We start from the raw sequence: 16741 nt of genomic DNA on the forward strand, positions 1-16741 counted from the left end.
TCTCCATAAGTAAGTAGAATTCCCAAAAGATTCATAGAGATGTGATGATGCGTCATAACACCTGGTAAAACCTTACCGATTACAGCCTTACAACTCTCCCCCTTAAGCAAAATGCTTTGTAGAGGGTTTTAGTGACATGACATGCAGAAGAGACCTTCATGAATACAATAGTATTGCCTACAACATGCTTGAAGTATCAAGAGCATTAGTGCATTTGTGACATATTGGTACTCCTCTCTAGTACTTCAATTTAATAGCTAGTCACTGCTTCACATTGAAATAACACTCTTTTTTTTATGAAATGGAAAAATTCCACCTCTTTGGGACTGACTTCAATGACTAAGGATTCCTAGTTCCCATTTGATTTGGGAATATCTCATTTATATTCAGACTTGTCTTGAGGCTTGTGTTACATTCGACAAAAAGATAGATTCTCAAGAAAACGGTGGTGTTTGAGAGACACCTTTTTTTGTCCCATCCAAAATTTTATTTTCATGTTGGTGTTTAATTGATACTTTATAAAACATACATAGACACGGATAGCAAGGAAAACAATATATGAAAATGAAATGCTATTGAGTTTCTCCTATAAGCTAGCTTGTGCTTTCCAGTTTTTTTTATTGGATTTTTAATCGCTTTCTGCAAGTCTTCCACCCCTTGGAATCCATGACCACACAATGCATCAACACACTCCAACGTTGTGTGGTCAGCAAGATTGCAGCACAAGTTCTTTTTCCAACATTCACATATTGTTGTTGGAATGTGGGATTTTTTATTTCCTGATGTTTTGGTGCCCAATATTGAATGAAAACTTTCGTGTAGTTAAGAGATGAGCTGTCTACATCAACATCTGACTCTGCAACTTAGCCATTATTAGATATGCTGGATTGCGGGTATCACAAGGACAAAATCCCCTTTCCTTACATCAATTTGAGGCCTAAAAACCTTCCTGTGGCCTTGCACTTTGAGGACCAACATAGTGATCAATCAATTCTTCATATCCTTCAAACTCATCTATGTTTCCTCTATCTGTTGCATTCGATTGACTCCCTGTAGTAGTTTGGCCAAAATGATTGTATATTCACCAATTTGTTTATGGTTGGTTGTTCAAGCTGACTAATCATTTTTTTTCCATAAAATATTAATTTGGTCCATATATTTTGTAGAATCGTGCTCCTTTCCCTTTAGTAGAGTCCATCTTTTCCAGAATTCAAGATATGTCTTAATCCCTTGAATAACAAGCGGGACTATCCCTCACATATGTCTGCTATAGGAACCACATCTAGGACAACCTACTACTGGCAATTTTGGTTTCCCTTTCTTTTTTCCACAACTCAATTCTTGACTCCTCGGCATCAATAGGGGGGTTGATTTGGGGTGAATTTTTGTACTGCATTACTGGGATTTCACCTTGCATTAAGAAACAAAATTGAAGTGGCTAAGAGTGTCCAACAAGAGCATCTTGTCCATCACACATGTACCCTTTAACAAAGGATTTGAAGTAAGGAACTTGCGTCATCAAAAATGGTGTTGAAGCTTAACTTTCACATTTTTGAAAATGTTCCATCAAATGTGGAAAAGTGTAGGCCATTTCTGTTCGTAATATTCTCTCTGAGAACCTCCTAAACATTGCATCTATGTCCTCAAGTGTATGACCCACCATTAAGAATCCCAAATGCACGGTTTTGAAACCACCTTTTGCTACTAGCAAAAAGTCATTGAGAGAGAGAGAGAGAGAGAGAGAGAGAGAGAGAGAGAGAGAGATCATCAGACTACTCCTACTCGCATGCACATCCATAATAGGTCACCTCAACAAACGAAGACCATGACGATTGGCTCTTTTACCATTTTTTAATATTTGCTTTATGAATTATGTGATTCAGCATTGAGGTGCGGCCTCCATTCGTCGTTGGATTGTTTGCGGAAAGTTTCTCTCCATTATATAAGTTAGATATATAGCCTTCTTGTGTTTTAGGGTTTTTTCCAAACCTCGTTAAGAATAATCCCTTTCAATTTTTCATTTTTTGGAATCATGCAAAATTTCAATGCTGCCATATCTACAAATGTGGCTAGAGAACCACAAACTTTAAATTTTTAAATAATGCTTATAAGTACATCACAAACAAAACAATTTGCCCTTAATGATTTTGTTCTTGTTTTAATTGATGATGTTTACGATTTTCTTTTAAAATAGTAGTAAACTTAGACAAAATAAAATAACAAAAGGGTGAGCCAAAATGGCAACCCATGTAATACAAAGAGCTCTGACCTAGTGAATACCACCCATTCTTGTCATGTTCTCTATGTGCATCGTCTCCTCTTTTCTCCTATCTTGCATATTGTATGCGCAAAGCACTTTTTAGATGGTATGATGAATTACAAATGCATTGGAACCACTCATGCTTTTCTTTCCCACGCATGGGACCCAACTTCAATAGTATTGTACGTTTTGCTTACTCATCCGGTACAATCAGGCAAAGATGGCACAATCTCGGAGGTCGTATAAAGTGGACGAATGAAATGACAAGAAATATCAGCACTTGAGGATGACAATGGAGATCATCTTGGAGAATCACGACCCTCTCAAAGTTGCTAATGGCACATCGCAGTGGCCACCTCAAGCCAACCCTACAAATGCCGTTACAAGAAGGAGATTGCTAATTAAAAAAACCCTTGACCTAAGTGCAAGGTGGAATTATCCTCTATATGGAGGGCACAAAAAAGCAGGTAGATACTAAATTTACAGATGATCAAGACATTCTCCAATCAATAGGTTCTTTGCTTCTTCTACTATATGAGACCCTTCTTTCAGGAGTGGTTGTTCCATGACTGTCCAAGAGATTCTCTTATTGGCTACACTACCATCATCATGGCAACCCTTCATTACCACAAAGTGTGCTATGCATCTCACCATCCCAACACTTGTTCTTGCAATCCTTCAGAAAAACACAATCCACACCATTGTAACATCCTCAAATAGCCTCACTATGGCCATGTTTGATCGCACATCTCAAAATCAACTTACCAATCCTTACTGGCTCACAAAGCAAAGGCTGAGCATTAATGGTAGACTCTCGGAAAAAATATACATTTCCAGATGGTTAAGACAAGGATGTCCCGGTTAGCCCCCTTTCTTTGCCGTGGCCTCCCACTCTCTGTATGCATACCTGGATCAATTGGTACAATAGGGCTATTTGCAAAACCTCCAATTAGGGGCAAAGGGTTTGCTGATGAACCTTTCTATTTTTGAAGGCCCACAACAATCAATATTCACAGGATGTATGAAAAAACTCTAGATATGTATGCTCTTGCGGCTGGTCTTACACTGAACCTATGTTAGTCTTCTTGATTGACATATCTGCAAGGGAATTTGACTCTCTGATTTGGTATGGGAAAAGAATTCCTAAGGGTCATGTTTTTAGACACCTTGGCTACCTATTGGGGTCATGGTCTCTCAGAAACACTTGCAACATGGGTTCTGGAGAGTGTGTTGGCTAAATTTGCTTCTTGGCACTGTGATGAATGGCCTTTACATGTCAGGCTCAAAATCGTTCAGAGTATTCTCATGCCTTATTTGCTAATTTACTTGCCCTTGATCAACTCGTCTGATAAAATGCTTCAGAAATGCATCTCGGTCTTGGCTAAGTTTTTGTGGAACTCCTCTCGATCTTCCAATGCTTTGGTTGCTTGGAGCAAAACTGCAGTACCATACTCTCAGGGAGGCTTAAATATCTTGAATCTACAGGTCCATGCTCAACCAGGAGGAGCTCCCTTATCAAACATATGCTGGCTTCTGATAACGATTGGGATTTATGCTTGTGGAAGCTGGTTGACAAATCAATTGTTTACTTCCATGGAATCTGGAATATGACAGCCTGGGATAAATTTTTCTCAGCTGCTCCTCTTAAAACAGGATATGATGTGTCAAGTATGTTAATATCTTCTTGGAAGATGATATGCTCTGCTTTGGTCTGGCAAGGTAGGGTTAGGTATTACAGGGAACTCATTGGGGGGGGGGGGGGGGGGGAGAGCTTGTTCTGGAGCTTTGCTTTTAAAACCCCACCAGCCAGGTTGTTGGGTAAGGTTGCACTGCCGATGCACAAAAAAGGTCTCAATCAAATTCAAGGATGGTTGATTCTAACCTCGACTCGAAACTCTTTTTGGTTGCCAGACGCCAATATAGACTAGGGTTTGGCTTCAGAATACCTTGGCATCAGCTTTGTGCTCAGATTCAAGGCTTGCCTCGTAGAGATGCTCTCAATCTGGAAGAACGACATCGGGATTGGAACATCCTAATCAGGCAGCTGATTGGTGGACCGCTAACACCTCTGTCTTTTATGCTTTGTTGTTACCAAAACCAAATATTTTTGTAAGATGTAATTCACAATGGTCCCTTCATCAGGATGCATATTGGTAGCAAAAAACTCTTGCAAATGTATGGTTGATTCCTAATCAGTTTAAATTCAGGCTTTTTTTGTGGAGAGCTCTCACAGGTGTATTGGCCACTGCCATGAATCTAAAGAAAAAGGGTATTACCTCTGGCAAATGCATCAGATGCTCTTGTCCTGAACCACTAGACATATATTCTGGTCATGCAAGCCTGTTATGAATGGTGGAAGTGGGCAAAATGGATGTGGTATGATGCTTGGGGGATCTCCATATCTAGGTATCAGATGAACTTTTTCAAGCTCCAAATCCCAGAAGATCGAGCACTTGAGTTTGCACTACAGTCCTTCAGAGTATGGTTCTTATGGTTTGTATGGAATATGAGAAATCAATGTACATTTGATCCGGGCCAGAGTGTCAATCATACAGTTCCCTTGTTTGTCATTAGAGATAGGATGATGGAAGATGCTCTCTCTTTAACAGATCAAGCCTTCAGAGACAAAGTGGTATGAATCATACAAAAGCTGTCAGTATGACAGCAGATTGTAAATTATTGTAATATAAAGAGCAAGTTTTCCCAAAAAAAGAGAGAGAGAGAGAGAGAGGGAGAGAGGTACTATACAGTACTACCCATCTGCAGTACCAATGCAACATGTTTAAGCTCTACATTGCAAGGCTCTTCCCACCTAGTACCTTATGTTTCCTACAACTATCACTATGGGCATTCAATCGCAAAAGAACTCCAGCTCATCAGCCAAGAATATTCCTATGCAAAGCTCCCACAATATCATTGATCCCTGTTGGTTACACCGATTCTTACATAATTTTTATTTTTTCCTTCAATGTCAAGATCATAAAGACCTCAAAATATGCACCTATTGAACCGGTTTTCCCACAGTCATGTACTTTGTCCACAATCGGCTACTCTTGTTAGTGGTTCCAATCTGCTATTGCAGTACTCTTGACAGCTGCATCCCTTATACCCAAAATTTCTCTAACTACTAATTTGTATGTTGAGATGTAGAGGAAGAGAGAGAGAGATGAGACAAGAGACACACCATATACGCTCCCAAAGACTGATTCATATTGAGGACAAGATACAAATATATAGGTGAGACCAAGTTCAGTACAGTGAGCCATATATAGCTCCAACACCCCCACTCAAACAAAGGTCTCTAGCTTTGGATAAAAAAAACCTTGGGAGTTCAAGGGAAAAACCCAAGCCCCTATAGAATGTGAAAATATGAACCAGCGGTGATGATGTGAAAGTGAATTGTGCATCTATGTACAAATATTCAAGTGACTTAGATATCTCAATGTGAAAATGTGGAGTGTGCATAGTGCATGGTACCTAAAAGATTACAATGTCATATGTACAAAGCTATTACAATAGCAAACAAGCTAATCTAGAAAGAGTGAGGCCGAAGCAGCTCCAAGCTCCGAGCGCAAGAGGATGAAACGTGACTCATTGAGGCCTTTGGTCAAAATGTCTGCAATCATCTAGTCACTTGGACAGTGTTCAACCATAATGGTTCCTTTGCGTACTTCATACCTGACATAATGATAATGGACAGCAATGTGCTTTGACTTATTATGTTGAACATAGTCTTTTGCAATACTAATAGCACTTTGGTTGTCACACCGCAAGGGTATGCTAGAAAGAGGAGAGTGACCAATATCAACCAGCATTTGTCGAAGCCAAATCAACTCACGAGCTACAAGTAATGCCGCAACATATTCTGACTCAGTCGTAGAAACTGCAACACAACGTTGTTTCTTGTTGGTCCAAGAAACAAGACAACCATTTATAAAGAAGCAATTTCCCCTAGTAGATCGCGTAGATAAATGTGAGCTTGCCCAGTCTACATCTGTGTAACCCAAAAGAGAAAGAGATTGCATAGAATCCGATGTGAGTTGTCATCGATAGACTAAACCAAAATCTATAGTTCCTTTCAAGTATTTCAATACACGTTTTGCAGCAGACCGATGCTTAAGAGAAGGACATGCAAGATGTTGTCCAAGATAAATAGCAGCAAACAGAATATCAGGATGAGTGTTCATGCCAACAAACTGAAGATATCCAATCAAGTTAGCATAAGGTTGATTTGTGACAAGTTGACCGCCACTGTCAAAAGTGTTCTTTGTAGAGCTCGCAAGACAAGGTGTGTTGGCTGAATGTGCAGATTCCATACCAAATTTTTGAATAGTATCTGCAATAAACTTTGATTGTCGAAGGAATAAAATACCTTTTGTACGGTTCCGTTGGATTTGAATGCCAAGACAAGAGTGAATCTCTCCAAGATCCACCATATCAAATGCAGAAGACAATAACTTTTTCACTTGCTGAAGAAATCCCAAATCATTGGAAACAAGGATGGTATCATCCACATAAAGAGCAAGAATCACAAAATTGCTACCTTGGCGTTTTATGTATAAGTTGGGGTCTGACGAGCAAGAGATGAATCCTTTAGAGGTAAGAAAAAGATCAAATTTTGTAAACCAAGCTCGCGAAGCTTGTTTGAGACCATATAGTGCCTTATGGAGTTGAGCAACAAGGTCTTCTTTACCTGGAATAACAAACCCTTCTGGTTGTTCCATATAAATTTCTTCTTCCAAGTCACCATTAAGAAAAGCAGTTCGCACATCCATTTGATGAGCTTCTAAATCAAATTGAACAGCAAATGCCAATAAAACTCGAACACTTGTAATGCGAACAACCGGTGAAAAAGTCTCTTGATAATCAACACCAGCTACTTGGGAGTAACCTTTTGCAACTAAACGCGCCTTGAACTTGTCAAAAGATCCATCTGCTTTTACTTTTGTCTTATACACCCACTTACATTTAATAGCTGTACGACCAGGAGGTAATTCAGTTAGTATCCATCTACCTTTAGAGATAAGAGAATCGTACTCTGCTTCCATAGCCTCTCGCCATTGATCCTTTTGTGGTGAAGAGATAGCTCATCATAAGTAACGGGATCTTCAGAAGTAGAAAAAGCATTATCAACAATATCGTCATCATAAACATGACATGAGCCATGTTCAAAATCAATAGGCAGATCAACAAAAATATCAATATCATCATTGGCAACATTTGGAATGGATGGTTGTGAAGAGGAAAGTTGCTCTATAGGAAGAGTTTCATCTTCTGAAAGAAATGGAAAAGCCTGAAGCAATGATTTAGTATCATCAGAATCATCCATGGACCATGAGCCTCCCATAAGCTGTTCGTTAAAAGTAGCATAACGATTCACAATTACTTTCTTGGAGGAAGGATCATAGAATTTGTAGCCTTTGGAAGTGTCAGAATATCCAATAAAAATAACTTTAAGACCAGGAGCATCAAGCTTTGTTCGTGTTTCTTTGGGAACATGAATATAAGCAATACATCCAAAGGTTCGAAAATGAGATACAGAAGGAATGTCACCTGTCCATGCTGTGATGGGTATCTTACCAGAGGGTGCAGTAGTAGGAAGATGATTCTGAATAAATGCTGCTGTCAGTAGCTTCAGCCCAGAAAACACGAGATAAGCCAGAATGAATTAGCATACAACTTACAGCATTGAGAATAGTGCAATTCTTTCGTTCAGCAACATCGTTCTGTTGAGGCGAATATGGAATAGTGTGTTCATGATGAATTCCATTGTCAGCACAGTAACTCACAAACTCTCGAAAAACGTATTCGCCTCCATTGTCACTACGAAGCTTCTTAAGGCGACGACCAGTTTGAAGTTCCGCAGCCTTGTGGAATTGTTTGCAAACAGATAAGGCTTCAGATTTTTCTCTAAGCAGAAATACAGTCGTATACCTTGAGAAATCATCAATGAAAGTAATGAAGTAAAGATATTGTGATCTCGAAGAAGGTAGAGGTCCACATATATCAGTATGAACAAGATCCAATATGTCATGAGAATGAGTTGTATTTGAAAGAGGAAAGGGTTTACGATTGTGTTTCCCAAGAGCACAAAATTCACAAATTCCCATATGGGGATGGGCTTTAAGATCCATGCCATGAACAAGATCACGATGTTGAAGATCAAGGAGTTTTGAGAAATCATCATGAACAAAACGGTGATGCCATACTTAGCAATCATGATCACCTGGAGCAGTGAAAATATTTTCTACAACACCGTTGAGAGAGAGTTCAAACAAATTACCGTGTTGAGGAGCAGTGGCTATAGTCTGTCCATCTTTCTCAATTCGGCATTTGGTATGATCAAATCCAACAAACAGACCAAGATCAATAAGTCTAGCAACTGAAAGAAGATTACGTTGAAGATCTGGTACATGTATTACTTCTCGCAAAATTCGAGTGGAAGAAGATAAGGTACCAAGATATAAGTCTCCAATACCCTTTACTTCACAAGTAGTATCATCAACAAGATAAACAACACGTTGAACTGGTAGTGGATGATAGTTATGGAGCCACTTAGACTGATATGCCATATTTTCTGTAGCACCAGAATCAACAATAAAAAGTGATCCATCACGTACATGAAGTATTCTGTCTGGAGAAACTGAACATAGGACGCAGCTTGTTTCTGGTACAATGTTGTTTCGATGTTCAATAGCATATACCCTATTCCGATCTGTGTCGAATCGACGCTTATAGCACATATGAGTGGGATAATCAGATCGTCCACAATATTCACAACAAGAAGAAGAAGTGTCTCTAGATAAACGTGGTTGTTTTGTGGTGATATTGTGTTCTTCATCATATTGACGTGCCCAACAATCATCTTCAATATGGCCATTTCTGTTGCAGTAAGAACATTGCTTATTAGAAAATTTGAGACGAGAGAAAATATTACCGCGACGGCCACCTCTGCGGTTTCCTTCGAGCATAGAAAGCACGTTCCATCTGTTTTGACTCAGTCTCCTCTTGTGAAGTCATAGTTGTATCATGACCAGCATTCCGACGTTCTTGACGTTGAGAGTATTCAATTAAAGACATGCATGCTTGGTCGAAATCAAGACCATCTTTATTAGAGAGAATAGTAACAATGTTATCATAAGAAGAGTCCTTCACCGTATCAAGGAGAAGTGTAATCAGTTGCTTTTGTGGAACAGGATCACCGGCAGCAGCAAGTTGATTAATAATAGATTTGAAAGATTCAATATGTCCCATCATGGCAGTACCAACTTCATATTGTAACTTGTTAAGCAACCCTCTCAAATAAAGTATTTCTGTAACAGATTTCTTCTGAAAGTTTGCAATAAGGTACTTCCATACGTCGTGGGAAGTAGGTAGTTCATCCATATCAAGCAAAAGGGAATCAGTAAGAGCAGAAAGAATATACCGACGAGCTGCTTTATCACGTCGTTGCCAATCCGTATAGGCAACATTCCCATCTTCAAATATAGGTCCTTCAGTGATAAGCACGTTATCATTATCCGTATCAACAGACTGAGGCGGAAAAACACGATTTCCAAGAACAACATCGGAGAGTTCATCGCCTTCAAGAATTAACAACATGTTTGCTTTACAGCCTGGAAATCCTTGAACTTGGAAAGGAGGAACAGAACGCTGGCCAGAAGGAAAGCCGTTGACGAGAATATTCATAGCCATATCTTGTTGCTATGACTTGAAGGAGGATCTGACAAGGAGGAAGGCAGATGTTACTTCTAGGCAGCTTATAGACATGGTTCCTAAGCTAAAGCAACAATGGAAGAGGATGGTTAACCCAATGGAGAAAGAACCAAGAGAGAGGTTTAGTAAAGGCGTTTGCAATAGAAGAGCTACCAGACAATTGCCCAATAGTAGATGTGTGGCACAAAAGAAAAAAACCTGGGACAAGGTTTAGTAAAGGTATTGGCAATAGAAGAGCTACCAGACAATTGCCCAATAGTAGATGTGTGGCACAAAAGCAAAAAACCTGGGACAAGGTTATGTGGATGGTGGAGCCAAAATATGTGTCATAACACACTCATGCGTTGAGAAGATGGGTCTTACAGTGACTGGGGTATCAGGCTTTCGGATTAGATTGGCAAACCATAAAAATGTAAAATGTTGGGTGTTGTAAAGAGCTTAGAAGTGGAGGCATATGATGCAAAGGAGGTGGTTGATTTTCATGTGATACCAGCAAGGTTGGGAGTATATCATATTATATTGGGCAGACCATGGTTAAGTGCATTGGGAGTTGTTCAAGATTGGAGACGTGGTACAATTAGCCTCTATGGAAAGACAGGTGCCAAGAAGCTATATAATATGGACACAAGGAAACAATTAGAAGAGCTTTATGAAGATGAGGATGAGTCTAGTGATGAATACTATTCCACAGTGACTGATGAGGACAATGATAGTACTACCAGCAGTGATGAGGACAATGATAGTACTACCAGCAGTGATGAGGATGTTGATGTTGCATTTCTTTTGATAGACAAAGAAATCCAGGAGTATGGTTTAGTTGCATTTGTGAATGAGATTGAACATGAAAGTAAAGGGCCTTATGAAGTGATTGAAGAGCTGATGCAAACCAAGGTTGAATTGTCAAAGAAGCAGGAATTGATGACACAAATGATCAGTGGAGACCTCTCAGCTATGGAGAAGGAGATATAATTTCATATGCTAGCTAGTTTTCCTGATTTGTTCATTATTTCATATGAAAAGATTAGAGGGTTCAAAGGAGAAGAGATGCATATAGAGATGAAAGAATGTGCTAAGGCAATGCAACAAAGGTTAAGAAGGATGGGTCAAGAGCAGATGGAAGCCTTGAGGGAAGAGGTGGACAAGTTATTGACGGCATGGTTCATAGTCTCATTAGAGATCACTGAATGGGTGAGTGCAGTATTAGTTAGCCCAAAGAAGGATGGGAAGTGGAGGATTTTTGTAGATTTTAAACCCTTAAATGCATCCACTAAGGAGAACCCATATCCTCTTCCATTCATCGATTAGATCTTGGATTTAGTGGTAGGTTATGAGAGGTACAGTGTCTGTGATGGTTTTTCAGGCTATTTTCAATTGAAGTTTTCTCTTAAAGACCGAACAAAGACAACTTTCATTACGCCATGGGGTTGCTATTGCTACAAGGTATTCCCATTTGGGTTGTCAAATGGACCATCTTTCTATCAAGAGAGAGAAAATTGGGTAGTTGTGTTAAAGCTTTTATGGACGACTTTTGCGTCTACAGCAATAGGGTTGAACACCATGAAAAGCTGCAGATGGTATTGGCTCGATATGATGAATGTGGAGGACAACTAAATCCAAAGAAATGTCATCTAGCACATCCAAGGGGGAAGTTATTGAGAAATATGGTGTCAGAAATTGGCATTGAGGCCGATCCAGACAAGGTTAAGTCTATTATTCTTCTTCCATCACCTACGAGTACAAAGCAATTGCCAACCTTTATACACAAAGTGAAGTACATGGCCTGGTTTATTTCATTGTCTTCGTAGCTCCTTTATCCATTACAACAAGTGGCAAAGCATGATCCATTGCAATGGGATGACAAATGTGAAGAAGTGTTTCAAGAGGTGAAAGAGGTGTTAGGGGGGTTGTCATCCATGCAAGCTCCTCATTGGGAGCAAACTTTTTATGTAAATCCATTAGTAGGGGATGATGCCATTGGATCCATGATATTGCAAAAGGGGAAGGGCAACCATTATATCAGACCAGTGTATTGTGCAAGCCGAGTAAAGTTGGTAGCAGAGAGAAAATTCTCAGAAGTAGAGCTAGTGATGGCTAGTGTAATATTCGCTTGTCGCAACGATTTAATCATTACTTGCTACCATGACCTTTTGTTTTCTTGACGAGTTATTTTTTTTTGCCACAATTAATTAATGGCACTAACATGTCAAATGTGGTGAAGAAATGGGTAATTGAGGTGCAAGAGTTTAAGTTCTCTTTTTTAGTGGAAGACAGTACAAGAGCTACCCAAGATTATTTGTTGACTGACAAGGAGAATTCCCTTCTTGTTAAGGAAGAGGTGGTGAGAAGAATAGTTGAAGAAGTTCCACAGATCAACAATGCACATGTTTTTGTTCTTTGTTGGCTCATGCAGGAAGAGCCATGATGTGGCTTCAGGGAGTATAGCACTTTATGATCTAGAGGAGAAGCTAGTATGCAAGAGAGGGTTCAAATTGGATGCTCATAATAATAATGAGGCTGAATATGCAACTTTGGAAGCTGGATTACACATTTTTTTGAAGCATGGGACTAGAAGGTTGAGCATAAAAGGCGATGCCTTGCTAGTTGTGAAGCAAGTATTGGGACGTGTGTGGAAGAGCAAGAACACCTCATTGAAGGAAATGTGTTTCAAAATTAAAGGTCTGTTAAAAAAGTTTGAAAAATGGAGCATCAGACACATTAAACGTGCTCTAAATATAGAGGCACGTGAAGCATCTCAAAGCGTGATTGGGGAGCTATTTGTGTGGAGGACCAATTTACCTCTTTATCATGGCCGGGACAGTTTGTCTCAAGAAGAGGAGTTTTTGCTAACAGGAATCATTCCGAAGGACATTCCAAAGTCTAAGAAGTATGGTTTTGTGCGTAGAGCATCTAGGTACAAATTGATTGGTGATGTCTTATACATGAAAGGGGCTGATCTCGAGTTGAGATGTGTACCTTGGCGGAAGGAGATTTATAGAGTGTTGGAAGAGAATCATGAAGGCGCACGTGGCAGACATTTTGCTCTAAAGATCACCTTGCATAAGATCTTGCAAGAGGGGTATGTATGGCCTAGTTTAAACAAGGATGTTCACCATTGGTGTAGGTCTTGCAATAGGTGAAAAGCATTTGGGAAGAGAGTGTTGAAGCCAGAGCTACGAAAAACCATTATGGCATTTGATGTGTTTGAAAAGTGGGGGATTGATGCAATAGGCCCGTTACCTATCACAAGCAGGGGCAAAATCTATATTTTGATTGTAGTGGACTATCTCTCTAGATGGGAAGAGGCTATTGCAGTAAAACAGATCACTGCAAAGGATGTGGCAAAATTTGTGTATGGTGAAATATGTTGCAAGTTTGGGGTGCCATTAGAGCTACTTTCAGATAAGGGGCCAGGATTTAGAGCTAAATTGCTAGATTTTTTAGGCACGAAGATGAAGATTAGGCACCAGCATACCACTCCTTATTATCCCCAATGTCATGGCCTAAATGAAAGATCCAATGGTGAGTTGGTACAAATTCTTTCAAAAGTGACAGAGCACCAAGGAAAGAATTGGGATTTGGAATTGCCTAGTGCATTATGGGCTTACCGTACTTCGGTGAAGACAGGTACAGGGTTTACTCCATTTCATTTGGTATATGGAAAGGAAGCACTATTGCCTGTGGAAGTAGAGTTGCCTGCAGTCAAGATGTTAGAAAAGTTGCTTGGGCCACCTAGTGATGAATTCAAAGAGAGGCTCTTATATTTACAAGAGGTTCAGCTCGATAGGATGAGTGCATTGAAGCATTATGGGCAGATGCAAGATAAGGCTTTGGCAAAGATAAATGAAAAGCTCAAAAGGAAGGGTATCAAGAAACATGACTTGGTTTTTCCCTACAACAGTAAGCACACACACAGAGAGAGAGAGAGAGAGAGAGAGAGAGAGAGAGAGAGAGAGAGAGAAACAAAGACACGAATCAATTCTCTTGATTGCAAGCTATCAGTGACTTTCTGTCACTAGGGGAGATAGTACTGAGAGAGAGGACGGAGTCGAGGTGAAGGTGGGAAAAGAGAGAGAGAGAGAGAGAGAGAGAGAGAGAGAGAGAGAGAGAGAGAGATTAATTGAGGGGTTCTTCAATCCTCCCATAGGCTTTCCCTGTTTGGAAGCAAAGAAAGTCCAAGATAGCAATGATACGATCTAGCTGCAAACATGGTAGAATGTGTGAATATATGCAGCAAGATAAAATCACGTAACATCCAATTTGTGAGGATGCGGTAAATGAAAACGAAGGCAACCACATCTTGTTGCACATACGATCGCATGGTAAACATACTCGTTCTAAGAAGAAGAGAATCCACTATCTTTATGCAAGCTTGTGTGTGTTTGCACGCACGCACATGTATGTGTGTATGAGAGAGAGAGAGAGAGAGAGAGAGAGAGAGAGAGAGAGAGAGAGAGATAGAGAGAGAGAGAAAGAGACGAATCAATTCTCTTGACTGCAAGCTATCAATGACTTTTTGTCACTAGGGGAGATAGTAGTGAGAGAGAGGGCGGAGTGAAGGAGAAGGTGCGGAAGAGAGAGAGAGAGAGAGAGAGAGAGAGAGAGAGAGAGAGAGAGAGAGAGAGAGAGGGAATAACGGGGCTGATGGAAACCTCTTAGTGTATTGTCATCTATATTGGTGCTACATATAGTGATATGAACTTCCTAGCATAGTGTATTCACGCCTGTTAACGTACTGTATTCATGCGGTGCATGCAAAGAAAATACATATTGGCAGCAAATTGAGGCAACACATAGGGTCCTCTGTGTGTGTGTGTGTGTGTGTGAGAGAGAGAGAGAGAGAGAGAGAGAGAGAGAGAGAGAGAGAGAGAGAAAGAGAGAGAGAGAGACTTACTTGGATTGGAGATCATAGACCTCACTTGCAAACACGCTGATCTTTTAACATCGACAATCGCTCGTTGGAGTATAGGTGTGTATGCATTTGAGGGTGGAAATTAAGCCTCATGGGTACGCGTCGGAGAGAGAGAGAGAGAGAGAGAGAGAGAGAGAGAGAGAGAGAGAGAGAGAGAGAGAGAGAGAGAGAGAGAGAGAGAGAGAGAGAGATCATCAGACTACTCCTACCCGCATGCACATCCATAATAGGTCACCTCAACAAACGAAGACCACGACGATTGGCTCTTTTACCATTTTTTAATATTTGCTTTATGAATTATGTGATTCAGCATTGAGGTGCGGCCTCCATTCGTCGTTGGATTGTTTGCGGAAAGTTTCTCTCCATTATATAAGTTAGATATATAGCCTTCTTGTGTTTTAGGGTTTTCTCCAAACCTCGTTAAGAATAACGCCTTTCAAATTTTCATTTTTGGAATCATGCAAAATTTCAATGCTGCCATATCTACAAATGTGGCTAGAGAACCACAAACTTTAAATTCTTTAAATAATGCTTATAAGTACATCACAAAACAAAACAATTTGCCCCTTAATGATTTTGTTCTTGTTTTAATTGATGATGTTTACGTTTTTCTTTTAAAATAGTAGTAACTTAGACAAAATAAAATAACAAAAGAGTGAGCCAAAATGGCAACCCATGTAATACAAAGAGATCTGACCTAGTGAATACCACCCATTTCTTGTCATGTTCTCTGTGTGCATCGTCTCCTCTTTTCTCCTATCTTGCATATTGTATGCGCAAAGCACTTTTCTACATGGTATGATGAATTACAATCATGAATTGAGAACCCACTCATGCTTTTCTTTCCCACGCATGGGACCCAACCTACAATAGTATTGTACGTTTTGCTTACTGGTCCGGTACAATCAGGCAAAGATGGCACAATCTCGGAGGTCGTATAAAGTGGACGAATGAAATGACAAGAAATATCAGCACTTGAGGATGACAATGGAGATCATCTTGGAGAATCAAGACCCTCTCAAAGTTGCTAATGGCACATCGTAGTGCCCACCTCAAGACAACCCTACAAATGCCGTTAACAAGAAGGAGATTGCTAATTAAAAAACCCTTGACCTAAGTGCAAAGGTGGAATTACTCCTCTATATGGAGGGCACAAAAAAGCAGGTAGATACCAAATTTACAGATGATCAAGACATTCTCCAATCAATAGGTTCTTTGCTTCTTCTACTATATGAGACCCTTCTTTCAGGAGTGGTTGTCTCCATGACTGTCCAAGAGATTCTCTTATTGGCTGCACTACCATCATCATGGCAACCCTTCATTACCACAAAGTGTGCTATGCATCTCACCATCCCAACACTTGTTCTTGCAATCCTTCAGAAAAACACAATCCACACCATTGTAACATACTCAAATAGCCTCACTATGGCCATGTTTGATCGCACATCTCAAAAAAAAACTTACCAATCCATACTGGCTCACAAAGCAAAGGCTTTTGTCGGTCAAATTGTTTTCAATCATTTACTAGCAACAATCATGGTAGGAAACCATGCAGGTTTTTGGCTGAACAAGCCATATTGCAAGGTATGTGATGTCCATGGCCACAAGACAATTGATTTCTAGCAAAAGAACAAGAGAACTCAAAGGAATGGAAGCCGTGCAAATTATGCTTAGAACTGACTTTGGATCTAATTCACCCCATGATAATAGCCCAAGCGACTCCACACCTGAAGCTTCATATGACATCACAGTGCTGCCAATCTTGCTTTTGTATAGGGTCCATATAAGATTCTTATACGAATAGAGATACAATGCTAAAGGAGCTACCCCCATCATTAGTGTTTGTAGAAATTTCA

The sequence above is a fragment of the Adiantum capillus-veneris genome, chromosome 21 (genome assembly GCF_014529385.1).
Source record: "Adiantum capillus-veneris isolate H3 chromosome 21, ASM1452938v2, whole genome shotgun sequence".
NCBI classification, from domain to species: domain Eukaryota; kingdom Viridiplantae; phylum Streptophyta; class Polypodiopsida; order Polypodiales; family Pteridaceae; genus Adiantum; species Adiantum capillus-veneris.